Source organism: Adiantum capillus-veneris, unplaced genomic scaffold (genome assembly GCF_014529385.1).
Source record: "Adiantum capillus-veneris isolate H3 unplaced genomic scaffold, ASM1452938v2 Hic_scaffold_325, whole genome shotgun sequence".
Lineage (NCBI taxonomy): Eukaryota > Viridiplantae > Streptophyta > Polypodiopsida > Polypodiales > Pteridaceae > Adiantum > Adiantum capillus-veneris.
Genome location: NW_028221436.1, coordinates 407409 through 415230, shown reverse-complemented (window position 1 = coordinate 415230; position 7822 = coordinate 407409).

Genomic DNA, 7822 nt, shown 5'->3' with positions numbered 1-7822 from the left:
TTTTCTGTTGTTCTTGAGACTTGTGCAAAGTCTCGCGAACCTTGGCAAAAGCCGTATCCAAATCTCGCGAATATTCATCCGCTTGAAATATCTAATCTTTCGTGCTCAGGAAGGATGGAACCTTCGCAACACGTTCAACAATCTCAAATGGCGTCTTCCCCGTCGAAGAGTGTATCGTGTTATTGTAGGCAAATTCCACCAAAGGTAAGCAGCGAAACTGCGAAACGCGTTTCGGCCGGGGTGAAACGTGAAACGCCTGAAATGCCTGAAACGTTTCAGCATGCATGCAGGTGAAACGCCTCTGCTGAAACACCTAAAATTTTTGGAGGTTTTCAACATGTGCACACCTATTATGTATATATATATAATACTATATACACCCAAAATTGGTGTTTCAGTCATACGTTTCACCGAGGCTCCTCTCTTGGGTGAAACGCCCCCGTTTCGGGGTGAAACGTTTCGGGTCTAAAACGTTTCGCGGTTACGTTGACTTAGGTAAGTTCTTTTCCCATTGAGTCTTCTGATCCAAGATACAAGACTTCCATAAATCTAAAAGCAATGAATTGGCAATCTCAGATTGCCCGTCAGTCTGCAAGTGGAACGATGACAAGAACTGCAACCGCGTGCCAATGTTCTCCCAAATTGCCTTCCAAAACAAACTCATAAATCTGGGGTCTCTGTCGGAGACAATCGTCTCAGACGTGCCATGTAATCGAAAATGCATCGTGATCATTCTGTGTTTTCGGGAGATCAAAAATGAAATCCATTTCAATACTTTCCCAGGGGCGGGTGGGTATGGGTAAAGGCTGTAACAATCCCTATGCCTTATGCCTGTCAAACTTGACCTTCTGGCATACTGCGCACAAACTATTTCACATCCTTTTTGAGTCTCAGCCAAAAAGAAGTATCGCTCTACCCCTTTCATGGTGGTAGCAATGGCACGGTGACCCATAAAAGGTGGATAGTGGTATTCAATCATAACCTTTTCCCTCAACCGCTGTGTAACGCACAACATAGTCTTTCTCATCAAGTAGCCTTCTCGAAGGGAGATCCAGCTCTACTGTCTCCCCATCCCGTATCCGTGTGAAAATATCTGCAAAATCTGTATCTGTGGCATACTGATCGACCATATCCTCGAAGCTCCTATGATGTATCGCCGAAATAGCCAGAACCAACGGCTTCCGAGACAGAGCATCTGCCACCACATTCTTCTGTCCCTGCACATGAACAATCTGGAAGTGAAACTATGACAAGATGTTCACCCACCGCATCTGCTTTTCCGAAAGCTGCTTCTGTGACAAGGAGGAGCGCAAACTCTGATGGTTTGTAAAGACAGTAAAATCCACTCCGGGTAGGTAATGCCACCACTGAGTAAGAGCGTGGATAACCGCCAAAAGCTCTTTCTCATAGATCTGTGTTGTCATCTCCGGCCTAGAGAATAATCGGCTCTCGTAAGCAATGACATTGCCATCTTGCATTAAGACCACACCCAGACTACGACCACAAGCATCACAAAATACTTCAAATGACTTCTGCAAGTCCGGCAAAGTCAAATCTGGTCCTGTAGTCAATTTCTCTTTCAATGTCTGAAAGGCAATCACCTTTGTGGATCCCCACGAGAAAGGGACTCCTTTCTGTATCAAGATATGCAAAGGGGAAGCAACCTCTGCAAACTTTCGTATGAACCGCCTGTAGTACGAACACATTCTTCAAATCGGGCCAATCCTATATAGTCTCTATCTTGGCCGAATCCACTTGCACTCCTGCTGCTGAGACAAAGTGCCCCAAAAAGTCCTTGAAGCAGATGATCTCTGTGTTCTACCTCATTCTTGGAGAAACAATGATATCATCAAAGAAAGTGCCAACAAATAGCATGTACTCTCGAAAAATCCCGTCCATCATCCGGTTAAATGTCGCAAGACCATTGGTTAAGTCAAAAGGCATCACCAAAAACTCAAATAACCCAAAAGTAGTCCGGAAGGCTGTCTTGTAGACGTCTCCCGTCGCGATTCGGATCTGATGATATCCACTCTTCAGATCAATCCTGCTAAAGCACGAGGATCCCTGTAACCTATCGAGTATATCATCGATCCTAGGAATCGGAAATCTGTTCTTGATGGTGATTTTGTTGAGAGCTCTATAATCGATGCACATTCTCCAAGATCCGTCTTTCTTCAAATCCAACAACAGTGAAGAGCAATACGGTGAAACACTAGGCTCGACAAGACCCTTTTCCAAGAGGTCTTTCATTGGGTTCATAATCTTTTCATTCTGTACTCGGCTCACACGGTAAGGTGGCCGGTTCGGTGGCGTGCTTCCAGGTATCAGGTCAATGGTCTGATCTTTAGGCCCTCTAAAAAGCAATCGGCATGAGTGTGGAGAAAAATCTTGGCGTTCTTTTGTTCCGGTCAAACCATATTCAACCTTTATCCATCGTTCAGTTCTCTCCCAAAAGAATGAGTAAAGAAACTGAAGTTCATCAAGTACAATCTCTGAGCCCTTCATTTATCAAAGTAGCTTTCTCGGCTCGGTAGTCAACCACGGCGTAGTTCTTGTGGTACCAAGGGATCCTGAGTAGAACGTCACTCGCGTGCCCTGAACACCCCTATCTTTGCAAAACGAAGTTTGCCAATGCTCGGTGTAATGGCAACATCCCATCCGGGTGCCAGTCGAACTACCTCCGCCTGTGCGTCAGTCTCTCGGGCATAATTCCAAATCGAGCCGCCAATTCTAAGTGAAAAGAAGTTGGCCTTGGCTCCTTCAAAAGAGCTTCCTGATCCTTCACTTTGCCCCATAAGCGGCAAAGTTTGTACTTTCAGTCATTTGATTCGGTGAAGGTCCCACGCCATGTGGTACCCGTTCTGCTTTTCTATCTGTCTTTTCTACCACGTTCCTCAGCTGCTCTCGAACTCCCAGGCCTGTCGTCGTCTTTATCATTCTGTTCTTTTTGTGCCTTTTTAGGGCACTTCGCGGAGATATGTCCATGTTTCCCACATCCAAAGCACTTCCCCTCTCTGATGAAGCGAGCTCGCTCCTCAGGAGTAAGCTTGAGTTGTGCATCCTTTTTCTCTGGGTTGCTCTTTTTCTTTCTACTCATTCCCAAAGTCTGTTCGGCTCCTTGTGTCATGGTCTCATCTGTGGGGTAGGTCAGACTACCAGACTGAATGGCAGAGCCCCGCTTCGCATGACTCATCAACTCTTGAATAGAAGCTGACTTCTGTTCCAAGCAGTGATCTCGAATCTCTGTAGGTAGACCCAAGGTAAACCGCTCAATCTGTTCTCTGAACGAGATCTTCTTGAATGAAGATGCGGGTAGAAAAGAGCTCCAGAATCTTTCACAGTAAGCATTAATTGTATCTTTCTTGGTCATCCGAAGATGGTTCCAAGCAGCTCGTACATCTCGTTCATATTCTTGCGTCAACCAAGAAGAAATAAAAAGCTTCTTAAATTTCAGCCATTTAACTGGCGCAGTCTTGTTTAAAAGAAGCATGGACCACCAAGTACGAGCATTCTCCTAAAGGTAAGAGGTAGCTCTCCGAATCTTGGAGTGCTCTGAATAGCGTCCTCCCGCGAAAGCAATGTCAAACTGCTGTATAAAAGACAAAGCCTTCGAAGCATCTGAATATCCCGTAAAAGTATCAAACTTGATCGAGTGGCCACCTTCCTTAAACTCTCGGACTTTCTTGCTTTTATCTTCGAGAAAGTCATACTGGTTGGCTTTGTAAAAATTCTTCTTGTTCGCATAAAAGTTTCAGTCATCAGAATCTGAGCTGTCTATAGACGAGTCCTCAGTAGAACTGTCAGGCTCTGGTCGAGATTTGGCCTTCTTTGCCTTTTTCTTGCCCTTTTCGAAGCTTTGTTTCTTGCTTCGCTTTTTACCTTTTCTGTCTTCTTCGCTCAATCTGAAGAGCTAGAAGAATTGTCAGAAGAAGAAGAAGAACTGGGTACTCCTTCAAATCGAACACGCTTCTTCTGTTTCTTTGCCTTGTCAAAAGTCGACTGACGACCCAAATATCCCGGGAAGTCAGTGCTTTTCTTCAACTTTTTGCCGTGCTTTTTGGCTTTCTTTTGCGCATCAAAAAGCTGAGCAATCCGTGCATCAACCACCTCTTATAATTCCTTCTCTGAATACTGTTTGTGATCAGAAGGTTTCTTGAGAGCGGGTTTTAGGGGTGGTGTAGTGGTTTTCTGCCATTGCGCATGCACTTCCTGAAAAGAAGTCTCGCTCATATATTTTGCCAATTTCGGATCCTTCGCAAAACTGAGCATCATCTTTGTTGCATCAGCGATCAATTGACGACGCTTCATCTCTCTTTGCTCCGCCTGAGTAGGCCGAGGCGGGCCATACTCTCTGTCTGAATCTTCGTTGTGATCCTTGCCCGCATCTCCAGATGCAGAGGGAGTCGACTGATCCTTGCGTGAAGCCATAGGTGCCGCGGAAAAAGAAATTGGGGATAGGATTTCTTGTAGAAGAGAAATCGACCGTGCTCTGATACCACTATAACAGACTTGGACACTCCAAGTCAAGAATCAACCGCGACAGCACCAAATAACCACTTCAAAACAATTCACAGATCACAATAGATTTACACTGGCCCGGCGGAGTTCCGTGCCTAGAGATATTGGCCCCAAAGACTAGCACCCCTTTGGGTATTGCTTTTTGTATTAATCAGTTCAAAGTACAAGAGAGTGGTTCGGGTTTCACTCTCAGACTCTGCGTCCAGACGCTCTGAGAAGTGAAGTCCTCACCACTAATTTAAAGGTTACAAGGGATGCCAAAAGCAGAGCCCCAAAAGCTTTCAAAATCAAAAGCAAGTGTTCTCTCTCACAAGCTCTCTCTGTGTGGCTTTCAATAAAATAAAAGCAAGTAATCCTTCTCTCTCTCTCTCTCTCTCTCTCTCTCTCTCTCTCTCTCTCTCTCTCTCTCTCTCTCTCTCTCTCTCTCTCTCTCTGCCAAGCGTAGAGAAAAAGCAGATTTGCGTCGCCCTTGCAGATGCATTTCACCTCCGCAATCTATGCCGCAATTCCAAGAAATCTGTACATTGCTGCCACGTGGCACTGGCGCCAGATTTAGGGTTTTTCAGCCACTTAGGGTTTCAGCCAGCAGTTAGGGTTTCCAAAAATTAGGGTTTCTGGCAGATTTTAGGGTTTGCAGGAAATCAGGGTTTTCTGGCAGAAATTAGGGTTTTTGCTGTCGGTAGCCATGTCATCACTTTGTGACATTGAGGCGCTCACCAGATGTGTCTCCTTCATACACCGCATGTGGGAACTTCCCAAAGACAGATATGCACGCCTTGCACTTGAGTCCTCTCGACAGTTAGCCATGCAGGGAGATATAGCATGCTGGTATGGGGAGATGACATCATGGTTTCAAGCACATGGGTTCAGCATAGACAGATTGCCTCCCTTCCAGTATTCACTGGATGCGCCCTCTCTGACTCTTACACAGTCCGAGATCACCAAGCTCATTCGCCAGGACTTGACTCAGGTAGACACCAAGAGGACATGGATACAGCCAGCGCAGGAGCCGGGCACGAAGATGGCTTTCTACAAAGAGCATCTCCTCCAGCTTACGGAGGATGGTTTTTATGACAAGGCCCAAATACATGGACACCCACTTGTCTCATGGGATACGATGTGCTATTGGCCAGATACGCACATCCTCACACCAGCTGCGGAACGAGACTGGGAGATACGACGGAGTACCAACAGAGGCCAGGACATGCCCCTGTGTGACATCGAGCCTGAGACAGAGTTGCACTACACATGCCACTGCCCCGTCTACTACGAGATACGAGGCCGCTCCCATTGCTTGTTCAGAGAGGGCTTTGGACCATTCTCTAGAGTCATGCGGTACGAGGATCAAAGATGCCTAGGTTTGTTTTTGTTTGAGCTGCGCAGATACAAAGAGAGCCTGATGAGAGGAGACGTTAGCCAATCTCAGAGACAGATCACAGATTTCTTTAGAGTTGCCACTGCACACCCGGAGGAGTTACTACCACAGCAGAGCTCGTCGCCTCGCACCAGAGGCACACTGATCGACCGAGCGACTGAGCTCGGGAGATCGAGACGCCCACGATTGCGGAGGACTACACAGCATCGACGGAGGTTGCATCAGAGGATTCGGATCACTTTGGCTCGACATGCACGATGCCCGGTTAGACTACTGACCATGGAGGAGATTGATGAGATCTACCAACGACCGATGCTAGATCTCCTGTGATCTAGCTGTCCCAGCTAGTTGTTTAGCTGTTTAGTTCACACCTAGCAGTTCAGGATTCCATAGTATTTTATTTTGTCATTTCTGTCATTTTGTCATCTTGTTACTCTGACTTCGTATCAGATCCACCACATTGTAACTTTCTGGTCTCATAGGTCACTCTGGCCTTTTGAAGATGTTAATATAACATTTCATCTCTCTCTCTCTCTCTCTCTCTCTCTCTCTCTCTCTCTCTCTCTCTCTCTCTCTCATAGGTCATATTTGACCTCCGAGGACGATAATGAAATCTCTCTCTCTCTCTCTCTCTCTCTCTCTCTCTCTCTCTCTCTCTCTCTCTCTCTCTCTCTCTCTCTCCTCACACACACACACACACACACATAGGTTATGCCATTTCCCTCTTGAATAACAGGTCTTGAGTTCAACTCCTCGTCGGCTAGATCTTTAAGGTCTCTTGGGATAGTTTCCTACGACGTTAAAACTCTCTTCTTCTCGGGTGTGTGGGTGGGTGTAAGGTGCAACAGAATGAATGTTTGAACTTTGCTCAAGATGAGTGCTCCATAATGTGCTCAAGGTTCCTTTTTGTTCTTATGGAAGGGAGAGCCTTCCGTTCTTAATGAGAGAGTGCAATGGACACAAACAAAGTGAATGGACATTGTGAATGAGACTGAGAGATAGAGAGAGAAGAGAATACGACACCAGAGACGTAAAACCCTCCTCCGAAGGCCCCACTCTCGTCGGCAAGAGTGGTCTACTATTGATTGCACAAACTGGTACAATGGGGATGTATGTGATTGATGCAAGTCTAGACTAGGTCGATGTCGACGACGAGGATGACGAGACCGACGTTGTGGCTGAAATCTGATGGTCTTTATCTGTTGAATTCTGACTCTATGTCGATGGCGACGACGACACGTTGAAAACTGAAAACGCTGAGGTTTCTTGATGTTCCGTCGCGGTCAATCTGCAAAACGCTGGGGCTGATTTGCTAGGGCTGAAAACTGATCTGCTGTCGCCGGATGTCCTGCAAATGCAAAACGCTAGGCTGATTTGTGGTTTTGTTGTTGCCAGGAATCTGCAAATGCAAAAACGCTGGCTGATCTGGGGTCTTGATGCAAAATGCTAGGCCTTGCTGGGGGTTCCTGCTGAGAAGGTGCATGTTGAGCGGTGCTCCTGCTGCCTCTTCTGCCAATTAGTGCTAGTCTACATTTGCTTATATACAAACTTACTCAATTTGCCCTACCTACTTTCCAACAAAAATCACTTAAATTAATAAGTGAAAAATGTCAAAAATAGGGAAAATAGGTTAAATGCACTGGAAAATTCCCCTGAAGGATTCTGATGGATTCTGATGGGAATGCTTATGATCATGCTGTGTGCAACCAGAGGATATGCATCTACACTAAGTGTCTGGACATGCACGGTCTGCGACCAGACTCACAAAAGTGCCAGATCACTTCCTATTCTAGACTGACTTGACTAAACTGAATCATGATCATGCTGTAGCTTGTCCACTGACACATAGGGTTGGATGTGTCACGTGACATCCCCTCCTTTTCAAAGTGAGGTACTGGTACCGAACTGTATGGCGTCGAGGGAGATCGC